Here is a 16,909-nt window from a genome sequence, read left to right as displayed (position 1 = left end):
GAGTGCTGCTCAGATGCTGGCATGCTCTCTGCATTCTCTTGGGAGGCACAGCACTTATTCCTGTCACACTGGGTTTGCTTGGACTGTCTGGGAGGTTCCTTTTGGGAACAGCCACGAGAGTCCCTGGGAGACTTGGGGTGGGCAGGGGACCCATGAAGGCATTGATTGCTCCAGGCATTGGACTTGGCTCGTTCTTTAAATCATACCCTGCTCCCTGTGGGGGCGAGGGGCTTCAGAGCCATGCCAGCCACACCATGGGTCAGGGATTGGGCCTTGGAAGGAGGACCCAAGTGCTCCCCCATCACCCCCGCTCCCTGAACTGTGCCCCATCCATGGCCATCCTGTAGCTCTTGCTCCTCCAGGTGTGCCCCTATCCTCCCCTGCTCCACACCATCCTCAGGTGACACCTGAGTCCTCAGAAGCTACCCCATGTCCATGTGACCCTGTTCATCCTGTGCTCTCTAGGTCACCTGCCCCATACCCCTACTGCAAACCAACACCCCACTTGCTTTATAAACCACTCGTTTCATCCTCATACTTACCTGGGTCCCTTTGTGGATGCTATTCCCTGGCCAGCTTCTCAGCTTATTCATTTTTTAAAAAAGATTTTATTTATTTATTTATTCATGAAAGACAGAGAGAGAGAGAGAGAAAGAGAGAGAGAGAGAGAGAGAGGCAGAGACACAGGCAGAGGGAGAAGCAGGCTCCATGCAGGGAGCCTGACGTGGGACTCGATCCCGGGTCTCCAGGATCACACCCTGGACTGAAGGCAGCGCTAAACCACTGAGCCATCCGGGCTGCCCTTCTCCACTTATTCAATCCTAAGCTCAGGCATTACTGAGAAGTGCCTCCGGCCCCCCTCCACCTGTCCCTTCTTGCTTCCATCCAGCACAGGTCACAGTATGGCATCTTCCCTCTGTGGACTTCCACGGCCCGCCTCCTCTGTGAGACCCACAAGCAGAGAATTCTTATGATTTTTTTCATTAAATCTTTGTATCCTCAGGGCCTAGAACAAAGCTTGGCAGAGTAAGGGCTTGACAAATAATTGTGGATGCATCTACAGAGGGTGCAGGCTGTCTGGAACCTACTAGAATAGGGAGGAATTAATAATAAACATGCTTATTGAGTGTTTACTATGTGCCAAGCATTTTAATGACAACAGGTGACATATATTGTGAGTGTATACTGTGCAAACAGAATAATATTTATTCTTCACAATAGCCAACAGAAGTAGGTATTTCCAAGATTCCTCTTTTATATAGGCATGGAAACTGAGGCACAGGGAAATGCCAACACTTGTGATGGAGCATATTCCCCAACTGAGGCTGTCTGCTTCAGAGCCCAAAGTCTCTGTCTGGCTCTGTGACTACCTATCTCCAGCTAGGGCACTAGTTGTGAGGCCTGGAAACGTCCCGAGGACGTCTGCCATTGTCTCTTCACATAGCAGGAAACCCAAGACCAGGGCCAGGAGAGCCTTGCTGGGCCTCCTCATCTCCGCTGTCGGTCCGCCTGCTTCTTGCTTGGCTTCTCCCTCTTGGCCTCCTCCTCAGAAATAGGAGACGGGGGTTGGGGGGTAGGGTGGGGGTGTGGGGTGGTGGTGGGGAGTTGGGGGTGAGTAGGCAGCTCCCTCTGGTCGGACCCTGCCCATCCTCAGCCCTGTTTCCAGGCAACTTGTTTTCTGGACAGTGCCCCCTGGTGTGACTATGTTGCCATGGTGACCACATTTGGTACAGGTGCATCTTCACGATGGTAAAGGATGCAGCTCCAGTTCCTTCCCTCTGAGGGACTCAGGGATGCACAGCTAGGTCCTCTGCCATTCAAAGTCACCAGGCACATGCCAAGGGAGGACAGGGTTAGGTTCCTGGTGGGGGTGGGGGAGGGGGCGGTAGAGACCGGAGGGGGCTGGTGAGGGAGGGAACAGGACCCAGAGCCTGGTTCACTTGCATGCAAAAAATTCCCCTCCCAATTCACACTTCAGCATCGGAGTCTAACCTCTGGCCTCATCTTCCCGGAGCAAGGAAGAGAAGAGTATTTCATTTCATATTCTTTGGAGGAGGAGTCATCTTTTATTTTCCTTTTCTAACTTGAGAAGTATATTAAAAACACACACCCTAAGGTAAAGGTCACCCCCACTGCCACTACATAAAATTACACAAAAATAAAAATTGACTCTCCTCCAAAGTAAGACTTATCATTCAGAAGTTAAAAACTGTTAACAGGGCAGCCCGGGTGGCTTAGCAGTTTAGCGCTGCCTTCAGTCCTGGAGACTTGGGATCGAGTCCCACGTCAGGCTCCCTGCATGGAGCCTGCTTCCCCCTCTGCCTGTTGTGTGTGTGTGTGTCTCTCTCTCTCTGTCTCTCATGAATAAATAAATAAAATCTTAAAAAGAAAACAACTGTTAACAGTTTGTGAAACCTACTAATTGATTATTTCTAGGCTTATACAGATATATTCCTCTCTCTCTCTCTATATATATATAATATATATTCATATCTGTAAAAATATATTGTATTAAATTGGAATCATACTCTACAAATTGGCTTACATCTTGCTTTTTTAACTCCACAACATATGCTGGAGATTCTCCGTATCAGTAAGTATTTTTTTTTAATATTTTATTTATTTATTCATGAGAGACACAGAGAGAGAGACAAGCAGAGACACAGGCAGAGGGGGAAGCAGGCTCCCTGCAAGGAGCCTGATGCGGGACTCGATCCTGGATCTCCAGGATCACGCCCTGGGCTGAAAGGTGCTCAACACTGAGCCGCCCAGGCATCCCCCATATCAGTAAGTATTGATCTATTTTATATTACTGAGGAGAGTTTTAGGGTAGAGAAAGAGGAGGCCTGAAGCAGGGCAGTCCTGGGGGGCTCCCTGAAGGAGGGGGTGACTGATGATCTGAGTGGAGCAAGGAGATGGTTACAGCGACAGGAAATAGAGCTTATTATCATTACAGCGTGCCAGGTATGGTAATCCCATCATCCCATTTACTTCCCTCACAATCCACAAAGGAGATCTGATCCTCCTATGTTTATAGGCGGGAAGTGAGGCCCAAGCTCACAGCGCTGGGATGTGGGGAGAGACCAGGACCTGATGGGACTGGCACCGGCCAAGCCTGTGGGGATCCCCCCTCGCCCTCAAGTAAGGCAAGCTGTTGCAGGGAGCCCGGCACCCTTTCCCCAGCCCCCTCTGTCCTTTCTCTTATGGCAGTTGGAGCCAGGTGCAGCTCTGCGCTCCACGGAGCACTTTGGAATTCATAAAATGGTAATTTATTGAACAAGCCTTTGGAGAAGGGAAGTAATGAAAACCGCTATATAAATTACGAGGCCATTGGTGTTATATGGCTGGGGCTAATGCTGTTGGTCTCCCGAAGGGTACAGGATGCCTCCCCCGACTCCACCCTTCTTGGCCAAGATGTCAGCCCTTGGGGAAGAGCCTCCAAGAACAAAGATCCTCAGGTCCACTAGACCACTGGGCCTACGCCTGGGCTTAGCTGGGGAAGCTCCCTGGGCCTCAGCGTCCTCCTCGCCACAGTGGAGACACCCGCCACCCCCCACAGTGCTTTGTCGATGGACAAGGGCTGTGCATGTTGGGTTGCGCGTCTGTTTGGGTTATTATTACGACTGTACTTCCTCAGCTCGAAGATCCCCGTTATCTTTCCTTCCAACACTTGAATTCCGGCATCAAGATGCATCTTACACGTAATGTGATGTGCCTCCCCCTTTTTTTTTTTTAATTTTTATTTATTTATGATAGTCAGAGAGAGAGGCAGAGACACAGGCAGAGGGAGAAGCAGGCTCCATGCACCGGGAGCCCGACGTGGGATTCGATCCCGGGTCTCCAGGATCGCGCCCTGGGCCAAAGGCAGGCGCTAAACCGCTGCGCCACCCAGGGATCCCTGTGCCTCCCCTTTTGCCCCTGAAAAGCTTTTTTTAAAAAAGATTTTTTATTTATTTATTTATTTATTTATTTATTTATGATAGACACAGAGAGAGAGAGAGGCAGAGACACAGGCAGAGGGAGAAGCAGGCTCCATGCAGGGAATGCGATGCGGGATCGATCCCAGGACTCCAGGATCACACCCTGGGCCAAAAGCAGGTGCCAAACTGCTGAGCCACCCAGGGATCCCCCCCTGAAAATCTGTTAACTTGACTTTTCCTTAAAATCAATGGCCTCTTAGAATTGAAGAAACATGACATTATTGTGGCTCTTGTTGTTTATTGCCATTAGAATTTTGCAGCCTGGATGCCGCCATCCATTGCTTCTCTTACAGGAAAAGAGTTCCTGATGGGGGAAGGGCCTGTGCCGTGTGACCCCGAGCACGTGACTTATTGCCAAGAGTGGCCAACGTCGGGCTAGTCTGAAACTGATGATTTTCCTGGGATGTGGGAGCTTTAGTGCTACAAAGGGGCAAGTCGTGCTGCTGTCTCTGGACCGTGGCTTACTCCCCCCATCTGCTGGGGACGACTGTGACGGATTTGCCAGACAAGCAGCCTCCTGCCATGCAAGGTCCCTCTGACGCGTGTCCTTCTGCTGTGGCCATGAGATCTTAACCAGAACAACCCGGATGGCAGTGCCTGTGAGCACGAACCCCAAGGCTTTGGGAGTGGATCGTTCTCGTAGCTAGTGACCCATTTCCAATGGTCTGGGGAGCTGGCCAGAGTCGCTACTTGCATTGGTGGGATTTTCGTTCTCCCTTGCTTCTAGACTCCCTTCAGGAAACAGAAAGGTCCTGTCTCAGAGATTCAACTAACAGATGAAAGAAATGAGGCCCAGAGAAAGTAAAGACCTTTCCATACAGCACATCCTTGCCAGGCCCAGAAGGGAAGGGATGTGGAGGCAGGCCACTTCTTCCCTGCGAATGCTGTGCCCTAGCTTTCCTGGTTTGGTTACTCAGGAAGAAGTGGGGGTGGAGACGAGGAGGGGCTGGTGCCTGAGAAGGCCTGGAGACTGGCAGCTCTCTGCTAATGACCCTCCAGGTTGAAAGGGGGCTGGAACTTAGGCCTTACTCTGGGCTTTTGCTGTGTGGCCTTGGGCTGATTGCATACCGTCTCTGGGTCTCAGTTTTCCTATCTGCAAAATAAAGAATTTTGGGGGGTGCCTAGATGGTTCAGTCGGTTAAGTATCTATCTTTGGCTCAGGTCACAATCTCAGGGTCCTGGGATCAACCTGTGTTGGGCTCCCCGCTCAGCGTGGTGTCTGTTTCTCCTTGTCCCTCTCCCTCTGTCCCTCTCCCAACTCATGCTTGGTACATGATCCCTCTCTTAAATAAATAAATAAATAAATAAATAAATAAATAAATAAATAAAGTCTTAAAAATAATTTTGGTTAATAAAGTGGTTTCTAAACTTATTTGGAAATCGGACTCACTAAGGCAAGTTGTTAAAATACACAGATCCCCGGGCCCCACCTCAGGCTGAGCAGCTCTAGGAGAGGGCTCAGGAGCCTCTGGATTTAACCACCTTCCCTGGTGATTCGATGTGATTTATGTCTGAGTTGATAGTTGGGCCCTGGGCTGGGTGGCCGGGAGGTGGGTGGGAGAAGCCAGACTGTGTGATCCTGGTGTCCATGGGGTAGGAGGAGGCATTACAGGAGAGCATGGTGAGTGAGGCGCGGGGCTTCAGAACTGCTGACTTTTGTCTCTTGGCTGGGTGACCTTGAGCAAGTTACTTAACCTCTCTGAGCTTTCGTCTTCTCATCTATAAAAAGTGGAGTAATAATTCCCTGGAAGGGCCATTGAGAGGATTAAATTATATGATCGATGCTGGAGGATTCCTGTTTCCCTCTCCGACACACATCTAGCATGTCAGCCCGGCCCAGCTTGGCCCACCCCATCCTGCGGCGCTGACCGAGTCTGGCTCACATCTTTGTCCCCTGGAATCCGAGGGGCCAGAAGGTGAGTGACAGGGCCATGGAGGGCAGGGATAGGGCCTTGACAGAGGAGAGGAAGGAGAGGGAACGGCAGAGGGAGAAGAGAGGGAGTGGGAAAATGCAGAGGGTCCTCTGGGGACTGAAATATGTTCCTTCATTCCGGAATGTGCTTCTTAATCAACCTAATGGGCCTCTGCCCGAGAAGGGGCCTCAGGAGCTAGGAAAGATGGGGATGGCAGCCGAGGCCGCCCACTCGGGGCGCCAGAGGAAGGTCCTGGGGGAAGCGTGGATGCTGGGCTGGCTGTTGGGACCTTCCCCCTTCTCCTTCCTGACCCTCTCCCCAGCCTGGGCCTGGGTCCTCCTGGACTGGGTGGGAAGTGGGAGCCACTGACCCCGGGCTTTTGATATCTGACCTCTGACTTAGCCCAGCAGCCTCATGAGTCCAGGGTGTGCTGGAGGGAAGGTGAAGGAGCCACCACGGGATGGGCCAGGGGTCATGGTCACGGCCGAGGCACTCAGGGGTGGCTCTTTCGGGCCATCAATCAGTGAAGCTCCAGAACGTCCTGCAGGCAGTGGCGCTGATTCTTGGCCCGTTGCGCGGGTGCCAGCTTCCTGAGCAGGGGAGCCTTGTGCCGCAGGGGTGCTGAGGTGGGAAGTGGGGTTGCCGTGTTCTCTCCACCTCCTTTCCTTTCTGTGCCTTGGAAAGACCAGCCATGGGAAGGAATCGGGGATCACGGGTCTCCCAGCTCCCTGTTAACCATTCTGGCAGGGGGACGTCTCAGGTTGCTTCATTCTGAGCCTTGATCTTCTGGACCTTAAAGTGGGGCTCCTGACACCGCCCTCCCTCCCGGCAGCGAGGGAGGAATGTGGTGAGTGAAGCGGTCGGGCAAAGTGGATGCTGTGGCCCCCTGTGAGCTGTGGTCCCGCTCTCCCGCTCGGGTGTCTGTGGAGGCGGTGGGGAGTCTCGGATCCGGATCCGGATCCGGCCAGCAGGGTGTGAGGGGGCGGGGGGGGGGGGGGAGGGGGGGGGAGGGGGGGGGAGGGGGGGGAGGGGGGGGAGGGGGGCGGGGCGGGCGGGGTGGAAGCAGGAAGACGGAGCTTGTCGCTTGTCCCAGGGCACCGGGCAGTGTCCTTCCGGAGTGTAGGAGCTGAGGGATGCGAGGAAGAGGGCCGGTTGCGGGTTTTCCAGGGCTGTGCCTCTGACGCCCCCTCAGAGTGTGTTCTCCAGCAGCCCCGGGGCGGGCCAGGACTGGGGCCGCCTGGCTGTGTCACAGCTTGAAGGGCGCCGGGGCATCCCTTTGTGGGTACAAAGGCCAAGAGGGCCAGAGGACCAGGGGCAGGGGAAGAGCACAACCCCACAAATCTCAGGTTCCTGGTCCTGTGTGCATTTTCGACCACGTGATGATGATGACAGTGATAAGAACAGTAGTACCCATGAGCGCTTATCACGCCTTTCACTAAGTAGTTTCCTCACGTCCACTCATTGAGTCTGCACACCAACCCTATGGAGTCCGTATTATGGGTTATCCCCATCTGACTGTCTGAGTCCCGAGGGCACCGAAGAGCAGACAGGTTGGGTGACTTCCCAAGGCCGCCCATCTGGACGTGGCAGGGCTGGGATTCACGCCTGGGCCTTGTGGGCCAGGACCCTGGCTTTCGTCCACCACGCCCTGAGATGCAAGTTCCCAGTGCAGCTCACGGATGGTCCCCCCTTGCCCTGGTGCCCCCATTCCCAGACCTGTGGGTGGGGGTGGGAGAGGCAGGGTGCCTCTGTCTGGGGCCCTTGCCCGGAGATGATTAAGTTGATTGCCTTGAGAACATTTTTTGTCTCCCTGGTGTCAAGCCCAGAACAGCCAGGGAGACAATGGCTGCAGGAATCACATTTGTTCATCTTGCATTCGTTAATTTATTTTATTTTCCATCCTTAGAATTAGGACAAGCCTCTTGAACTCAATATGCAAATGTATGCAAAGCAAGATGAACAGGCATCTTTAAAACCTTGACGCTTTGTTTCCCCTCCTTGCATTAGGGGAATTACAGCTCCCCCCCCAGCCAGTGGGTGGAAGGGCGGTGGGGTGGAGGGGTGGCGGGGTGGCAGGGCAGGCCTCAAGAGGGGGGGCTCTTTGTCCTGTTCCAAAGCAACTTTCTTTTTTTCTTTGTTTCTTTGTTTCTTTCTTCTTTCTTTTTAAAAAATATTTTATTTATTTATTCATGAGAGACACACAGAGAGGCCGAGACAGGAACGCAGGCTCCCCGTGGGGAGCCCAATGCAGGACCCCAGGATCATGACCTGAACTGAAGGCAGACGCTCAACCACTGAGTCAGCCTGGTGCCTCACCAGTGAAACTTTCTGTCCTTGAACTAATTTTCCCGTCCCTGGGACACCTTGCAGTGGGTCTGCATTTCACTAGGAGGCCAACGAGGCTCAAAGCAGTGAAGTTGCATGCTCAAGATGGCAGAGGAAGGAAAGAGAGGAGCTTGTGCCTGGGGCTTTTGACTCCAAACTCCGTTCTCTTTGCTCTGCTCCTGACACACGCCTTCTCCTTCTGCCACAGCCTGACCACTCATTTCTTTTCTAACCCTCATGTAGCGAGGGACCTGCAGCTCAGTGGCCTGGCTGGGCCCGGAGCTGAGCCTGTGGCTCTTGAAAGGCAGCGTGCAGGGAAGGACTTTTAAGGCTCGTATCCCCACTACCTTCTCTTCCCCCTCAGTCCTTCCTGCACCTGGCCTTGGTCCCTTGGCCAGGCGGTGGAAAGAGGCTCTGACTGCTGCCCTGCCCTCCTCCTGCCCTCCCCACGGGGCCCAGTGGAGCGGGTTATTGCTTGCCAGGTGTTTAACAATCTCTCGGATCAGAGGCCTTGGCCTAATTGCTAGAAAAGCCTCCCTCAGCTCCCCAGGATGCAAAAGTTGACAGATTTCCCAGCAGCAGTCATGTTGCTGGAGGGGAGACGGAGAGAATCAGAGAGAAGCAGAGAGAGAGAGAGAGAGAGAGAGAGAAGTGAGTAACAGGATGCGAGGGACTTCCAGGTCTCCAGGAAGGAGGACTCACCCTCCCTCCTCACCTCTCCACCTCCCTGCCCTTCCTCATCTCTCTTCTTAGTCTACCCAGAACCCAGTTGCAAAGCTACCATCCTGAAGGATGAGGACAGAGCCATAGAAGGGCCTGGGGACAGGAGTGGGGCAGTGAACTGGGGTGGGCTGGATGGGGAGGGTGGGAGCAGGCCCCTGAGAAGAGGCAGAGAACATTAGGGAGTCTGAGGACGAGCCTGTGCAGGCAGGGAGATGTTTCTGCATTCTTTAGACCAATCCCTCAGTGGGTTTGTGCAGACTCTAAACCCAAGCTGGGACTATCATCTAGCCTGTGCCCTGCTTCCCTGTGTGGATGGCCTCACCCTTGTCCAAAGCCCTCCCTGTCCTTAGACCCAGGAATGAGAAGTTTCCAGGCCCAGGCCAGGTGTCATGCAGACAGACCACAGCCGCCTCCCCGGGCATTTTGCACCTGTGCCTGCACCCATGGAGCGTGTTCTAGGCTGCAGCCTGTTGCTTGGGGAAGTATGCCCAGGCACAAAGCGAGGCTGCAGGCTGGTGTCAAGGGAGAGGTGCCCACCATCTGTTCTGTGAAGAAACAGATACCGTTAGCTCAGCCAACTCAAACAGCCGGGATGAAAACAGGTTCTCCCGGAATCCCAGCACCAATGGGCAGCTTCTCCATGAGCAATCTCGGGGCCTGGGCAGAGGGAACCACAGCAGCCCTGACCTGGGCATCAGCTAGCCTTCCCTCTCCAGGGGAGGTGGGCACAAGCAGGTCACCCACCCCCTCCCGATCCCCTTCCCTTCAATGAATTATTCTCCAATGTCAGGTTTTACTCGGAAAGAATGAGAGGGAGTTTGAAAAATAAATAAACATTTAAAAAAAATCAATAAATAAGAGAGCAGGCCACTCTTTTCCCCTTTAATTTTTTAAAGGAATAATTAATTTTCCCTTTGCCTAAGTACCTGTCACCTTAAATTAATGTCTCTGAGAGCGAAAATGACGGAGAAGTTGGGTCATTAGGCAAATTTTAATTAGAGGCTCAGATGTCCTTTACTAATAAGATGCTACATATATTTCCTTCTGTTCTGCCTCCCGACTGCCAGGACGTCTCTGCAATGCAATTGAGGCCTCTGGGGGGCCAGGGAGCTGGGGCCTTGGGCAGACAGGTGTGGGGCAAGGGAGGGCAATGGTGGGGGGTGGGTTTCCATGCAGGGGACTGGGCAGGGTAGGGAAGGGGAGTGTAGGGAGAAGGAGTCCACTCCAGGGCCTGAACCAGCTCCACTTTTCCCAGTGTGTGTTGTGTGTGTGTGCGTGTGTGTTGTGTGCATACACATGTGTGCAAAGACACAGTCTATCGGAGATAGCAGAACGGTCAAGAGGTTGGGTTCAGAAGCCAGGCTACTCTAGATTCACATTTAAGTTCTAATTATATATCCCTGAATGGTTACTTAACTTCTCTGTGCCTCAGTTTCTTTACCTGAAAAATGAGGATATTGGGTGCCTTCCTCCTACAGGGGTTGGAATGGTTCAACTTGACTTAATAAACCCCTTCGAAAGGGGTCTGGCGGTGGTAAGCCCTTGGTGTTGGCCACATGCGCTCATGTGCTGGTGAGAGTGAGTGAGGGCATGCGGTGTGTGCTTGTGTGTGTGTTGCCCTTCAACGGAGACAGCACTGAATTTGGACTCAAAAGACATGGCTTCGAGTTGGACATCTGCTACTTCCAGTCTGGGTAACTTTGGTAGGTCACCTTACTTCTCTGAGCCTTTTTAAGTTTGCCAGCTACCAAGAGGCTCAAAGATGTCCCTGGGTGGGGACAAGACTCAGATGAGACATGCGGCATATGCTGGGAAGCATGGGCCTTGGGTCAGGAGGCGTGTCTGCTCACACCCCCCTAGTCACCTGCAGGCAGTGCTGATCAGCACGCAGGATGGGATGCATGACATGCCTCCTAGCAGGAGTGTAAGAGTGGCTATCTATGAATGGATCAGGGGCAGGCTCTTTAAAAGGCTCCCTCTACATCCTTCAGGGGACTCCTCTGTGCTTTTCCTGATCAAGCCCTCCTCTGGCTCTGCAAATGTGCATCATTTCACCCAGGCCCACACCAGCCACAGAGCAGGCACAGAGCTCGGTGGCTGTTCCACAGCCTGATGGTGGTCAGCGACAGCGGTGGATGCAGAGATTTAGTGTATCCTACCCTTCTCTGTCCATATCTAATGTGCTCAGGCTCAGAGCTAGGGCATGATTTAGCAGGAGCCTCTCTTATCTTGTTGTGAGGCCTGAGGGGGCCCCTGAACTCCTCTGGGGACATGATCATCCATTTCTGGGCTTCAATTCCCTCTGGAAGCCATCCAGCACAGGGCAGGAGGGCACACTGTGAGCGTCACCCTGGATGTTCTTGGATGTTCTTGCTCCCCTTGGCCATGTTTGGAGAGGAAACAGAGAGTGGAAAAGTGCACCTATCATGTTCCAAGCACTGCGTGCAGCACTTTGAGTATACTTTTGTTCTTTAACTACCCCAGAGATATGATCATTATCACCTTTTTAAAGAAAAGATTTTATTTATTTATTCATGAGAGACATAGAGAGAGAGGCAGAGACATAAGCAGAAGGAGAAGCAGGCTCCCTGGGGGGAACCCAATGTGGGACTCGATCCCAGGATCCTAGGATCATGACCTGAGCCAAAGGCAGATGCTCAACCACTGAGCCATCCAGGTGTCCCTCATTATTGCCTTTCACAGATGGAAACATTGAGGCTAGGTAATTTTTCTAGGGTCACATAGTTAGTGAGCTGACACTCAAATCTAGGTCCCTCTAGTTTTAGTTCCTTCCTTTGTGCATAAGCTTGTAGGCTAGTGGTAGGGTCCTGGGAGTGTCAGAATGTCCCACAGCCTCTGTGGCTCGGGGGCAGTAGGGTGCTGAGTGGCTGTGTGCCTTAGATGAGGCTCTTCCCCTCTCTGGGTCTCCATCTCCCTCTGGTGCTGAGAATCAAATGAGCTCTGGCAGCTTTTCTTGAGACCAAGTCTGAAGGACACCCTGAAGAAAAGAAATAATGCGGTGTTGAGGGGCTGGTGCAGGGAGTGGTATGGCTGAGTTGAAGCTGTCACCACTCCCCCTGGCTTGTTGGCCCTAAGTTCATCTTTGGGGCATGAGGTACAAGCAAAGGACAGAGCCATTGCTGGGCCATTACTCACCAAGGCAACACCTCACCGCTGCTGGCTCACTGGACCCAGCTTCCTGTGGAAAGGAAGGGAAATTGCACTCATTTTCCAGGAACAAAGAGGCCAACTTACTGACCCTTGCCAGTTTCCTCCTACCTTTGCTCTATTCTCTGCCTTTATTTGGTTGTATAAGGATTTCTGCTACCCCTCAGAGATGGATGGAAAGATACACCTCACCCAAAGCAGTGGGGCAGAGAGCTCAGGAGGGCTGCAAAGTCCTTCTCATCAATCTCTCCTTCCCCAGCTTACTCTGGTGGAGAGGGAGTCAGAGGCAGGAGTCAGGGGCAGGCAGTGGCAGGAGAAATATGGGTGGAAGCCCTCTAGGGAGAGCAAATGAGCTGATGATGGGGTAGGGAGAGAAAATTCACTTTTATGATCATCTGTTGTATATGAAGGTCTTCTTCACATGCTATGTCATTAAATTCTTACAATACCCATCATCAGCCTATTTTAAATATTGAAACAGACTCAGAGAGGTTAAATAGTTTTCCCAAGAACACAGAGCATCTCAGGTGGCAGGGTAAGGATTCAAACACCAGCCCTATCAGACTCGAGGGCCTTTCCACTCTCCCACAGTGCCTCTCCTCTGCTCAGGAGGTGGTACTTCTGAGTTTCAGACATGGAAGGAAAGTTACATTACTATGCAAGTCTCTCTGAGCCTATATTTACCCATCTGTAAAATGAGAAGATTGGACTAAATGATTTCTAAAGTCTCTTTTAGCACAGTCTTTCTGTGCGTAAGAGGTGAGAGTTTTGCTCCCCTTCTGCTCCCTGTCCCTGCAACCCAGTGGTGAGAACAACAAATAGCTTGGAGGGGCATCAGGGCATTGGAGCTGACCTCTGTCTTAAGTGAATTAGAATGAAGTCTTTTTGGCTCTCAGGACTTCATCATTACCATCTTCAGACACAGAGTACTTTGTCTACTGGTTCTAGCTCTGCAGAGATATGCCTTCTCCCAGGATGTGGGTAAAGAGCCCCATCTTAGGGGGCCATCAGGCAAGGACACATGAACACTTTCTCTGTGACACAAGAACCCTTCTTTGCAAGCCACAGACCCCAATTAGCAACTTAGCACCAAAGTTCCCAAGATTCTTTCCTGCCTTTGGATACACTGAATAATGGAGATGTTTTTGAAGCTGGGATGAGGAGGGGAGGTTGGATGTAAACCTGTAAAAATGGAGAGAGAGAGAGAGTGGGGGGGGGAGAGAGAGAGAGATAGAGAGAGATTTAAGATTCCTGGGTGTTGCACTTCCTTCACACTTTTAAGAAGGTGTCTGGTTCCTGAAAGGAGTCCTGGCCCAAGTATAATTTTCTTATAATTACCCTCTTACTCTGAGCTCACACTATCATCGTAAGAATTGAGGAGTGAGTTAAAGAGACAGGTCTCTGCCTCCTGGGGAAAACCAGTCCTTGTCTTGTGGGAATGGGAATCCAGTGAGGGATGCATAGGTACCAATGGGAATGAGTGTCCAACCCAACAAGCTATCATGGTTGCTTCCCTTAGGACATTCTTGGGCTGGTGAGGAAGATAGTATCCTTGTCTAGGGAGAGCTGATCTGAAGGCATTAAGGGGAATGCAGGTGGAAAATATAAAGTACAAATGCAAAAAGATGAAATAACTGAAGAGCATTCCATCTGATGCTGGAGGAAAGAGGGAGAGGGGAGAGAGGTAAGTCACCCTCAGGGAGCCCAGGGATAAAATTGAAGGGTGTGTGTGTGTGTGTGTGTGTGTGTGTGTGTGTGTGTAAATACACATGCAGTCACATACCTAAGATAGGAACTCCTCCTTTCTGATTTTGCTTGACAGAGACTGTAACAAGGAAACCTCAAGAAAAGGATTCTTTTGTCCTGGTCCTCATCATTTGGGGCAGAAAAGCTCAAATTGGAAACACACATATAAATATCATGCCTCCTTCTACCAGGTTCAAGTTGTTTTACTTTGTATGCTTTGTATTGTATTGTATGAGGAAAAGGTGTAGAAGTCATAAGAGCATGCCTGGTCATTGTATGACTTCAGAAGGCTCCTTTCCCCATTCTGGGCCTCACTCTTGTTGACTGAATTTAGTTAATATCTCAGATCTTTTCTAGTCCCTGACATTCTTGTTTTTGTTTTTCTTTTCCTTTTCTGAGTCTTCTCAACCAGCTTCTGGGAGGAGGCAGGATCTGTCTATGGTTCAGAAGACCATGGGGCCAATGAGAATCACCCATCTGGCCCAATTACAGTCATAATTGAAGTAATCTGAAGTTCAAGGGGCCTTTGCCTTCTTGGATTTCTCAGGCGGTGTTTAAAGGCTTATTGTATATGTGAGATGAGTGAGGCACAGAAGGGAGGACAGAAGAGAACCTGTCATTCAATCAGTCCTCAGAAGAATCCTGTGAAGAGGGATTGCTATTATCAGGCTGATTTTACAGATGTGAAAGCAGAAGCCAGAGAATGAAATATTTGGTCCAAACCGACCAGTTAGCAAGTGGTAGATCTTATTTTCCAGTAAAGAACCCATACTTCTTCCACTCCAAAATGAATAGCAGACCAGAGGTAAGAACAGAATGGGCCCACAAGAATCTTAGTATGTCCTTTCAGATTGCTCATATCTTTCCATCTGCACCCCTGTCTTCATTGTGGCTGGCAAAATATCAGATTTCTTCTGAGAGTGAGTCCATCCTTCTCCCTTCTCCAGAGCGTGAAGCTGGGTGGGGCTTCTCCCTCTTTATCCTTGCCTTTCAGATCTCAAATATGCCTCTTGGGAGAGTTTTTGTCACACTAAGTGCCTTTGCAAGATTGGAAGTGCTCAAACAGCCCACTCTGCTCCACAAGGGTCGTTTGGCGGCTCCCTAGAATAGTAAATCTGCAGGTGGGGAGGCATCCTGCTGGGACCAACACTACTCACCCAATAGCTCCTGCTGATGCCATTCTTTCTCCACGTCTCACCTCTATATTGTGTGTAGGGAAATGTGAGTAGCAAGTGTGTTAAGGGGGAAGAGCCCCTCAAATGCTCAAAGGAAAAAGCTTTCTTATAAATATTGGAAATGTGATAAAATTGTCAACGTTACTCGAAACCAGTTGCATCAGTTGTGAAACACAAGTCATGATTCTGTTTATTCTGCATCAGTGTAAAAATTGCTAAAATGTCATCAAGAAGGGAAATAAAAGCAAAGGAAGCTGGATGAGAGTCACCAGAATCCTGGGTTTAGGAGAAAACAATCGGGATCAAGTTTACAAGCATGAGTCAGCACCACGGACAGAGACAGAGCTTGTTACCGCCTTCCTCCTTTCTCTTTTTAATGATGCTGTGCTTATAGCTAGGGTCAGGTCCTCCAACTGGCAGGCCTCCTTCTCCTGACCCCTGCCCTCCCTTTGCCCTAGCTTGGGCATCTCCTGGGGGCTGTGAACAGCTGGCACTGTCCTGGCACCTTTACAGGATGAACTTGCTACTTTTCAAAGCTCAGGCCTCCGACACGGAGGGCATCTGGGCTGCTCAGGCCTCCTCCCCACAGGGTAGGTGACCTTCTTCTTTGATGAAGGAGCAGGTGGGTTGGTTTGGCTCTAGTGAGGATTTTTGCTGTGACAGGTGGCCTAGAGCGATTGGACAGGAACCCTCTCCCTTCCCCCACATCTAGGAGACTCTGGCTGCAGGGAAGAAGGAGAAAAATTAAAACTACAGTTTATTATGAAATTAGGGCCATAAAAGCCACAGGCTATAGCAATGTGACAGCAAGACCATAAATATAGACCCCATTTGATAATCAAATAGATGATTTTACACATTAAGTAGAAACACTTATGTACAGGTAACAGAACAACTCCTATGCTTCTGTTTGTGGCAAAAACTGGACCTTTATGGAATTTCTGTGGTTGTTTACTGGTGAATTGTCTGGGATGGGGTAGCTCAGTGTATCTAAAAGAAGCAAGCCTCTAAGAAGCAAGTGCCTAGTGTTCAGGTCTGATTGGTAATGCTCACTTTGGGACATAGGAAGCAGGATGTTGTTTACTTGTGTTGTTTTTTCTAATCAGCATTTTTATTAAGTTTTGCTCTGTGATATGCAGTGTAACCCTGTCTTCCATTTTCTGTTGGAATCTTCAGTAAAACTGGCTTCATTTGCTAAGACTTTATGTGTACTTGGATCAGCTATTGGAGTCTTGGCTAAAGTGCTAGGCCCTCCTTAAGGGTGGGCACAAGTTGCCAACAAAGGCTATACCTGGGGCTCTCATTCTGGTTTCCATCTCTAGGTAATTTAAAAATGGTTCAGCATAGAGCAGAAACAGGAGGATCCTTTGCCTTGAAACACAACAAGTAATGAAAGTCCTGTTGTGTTTCGTGAGCTATCATCAGATGTAATACTGCTTTTCCATAATACTGGAGTTTTTTGGTGGCAGGCTATTTTTCCTCCTGGTCCTTCTGTTTTTCCTGGCTCCAGCCTCATCAGTAGAGTACCTCTCTCTGCTAACTCTGAGGACAATGCCAGCCTGGGCTCTTCCAATTGCCCAGTTTCCAGCTTGCCACATGGAAGCAGAATGTTTTGAAGTATTCCTTAGGTTTTTCTCCCCCCACAAGCCCAATTTTTATTCAGTAAGTCACGGCCACTTTCAGCATTAGGAACTCAGCTCTGGAGCTGGTTTTTGGGCTTAAGCTCCTTTCTTCCCATCTACTAAGGGTTTCTATGGCCTCCTCTGATCTGTCACAAGGCCAAGGTAGATTTCTAGAATAAGGGCCATTTTGCTCCCTAAGTTCTAGAAAAGGCCAACAGGCACACCTAACAGCTATCCAGAAATATCTCTAACAACTA

At 50.6% G+C, this 16,909-nt stretch overlaps 1 long non-coding RNA gene across 1 annotated transcript in view; it reads left to right on the top strand.

Annotated features, from left to right (window-relative positions):
* Positions 1–5,229, top strand: part of LOC140606303 (uncharacterized) — a 40,662-nt gene extending 35,433 nt beyond the window's left edge. The window contains exon 6 of the long non-coding RNA XR_012008651.1: positions 4,274–5,229. This is a non-coding gene — a long non-coding RNA (uncharacterized lncRNA). The remainder of the gene's footprint in view (positions 1–4,273) is intronic.
* Positions 5,230–16,909: the final 11,680 nt, after the last annotated feature.

The sequence above is a fragment of the Canis lupus genome, chromosome 16 (assembly GCF_048164855.1).
Source record: "Canis lupus baileyi chromosome 16, mCanLup2.hap1, whole genome shotgun sequence".
NCBI classification, from domain to species: Eukaryota; Metazoa; Chordata; class Mammalia; order Carnivora; family Canidae; genus Canis; species Canis lupus.
The sequence above is the reverse complement of the archived record's forward strand: the minus strand, read 5'-3'. Positions and strand labels throughout refer to the sequence as shown.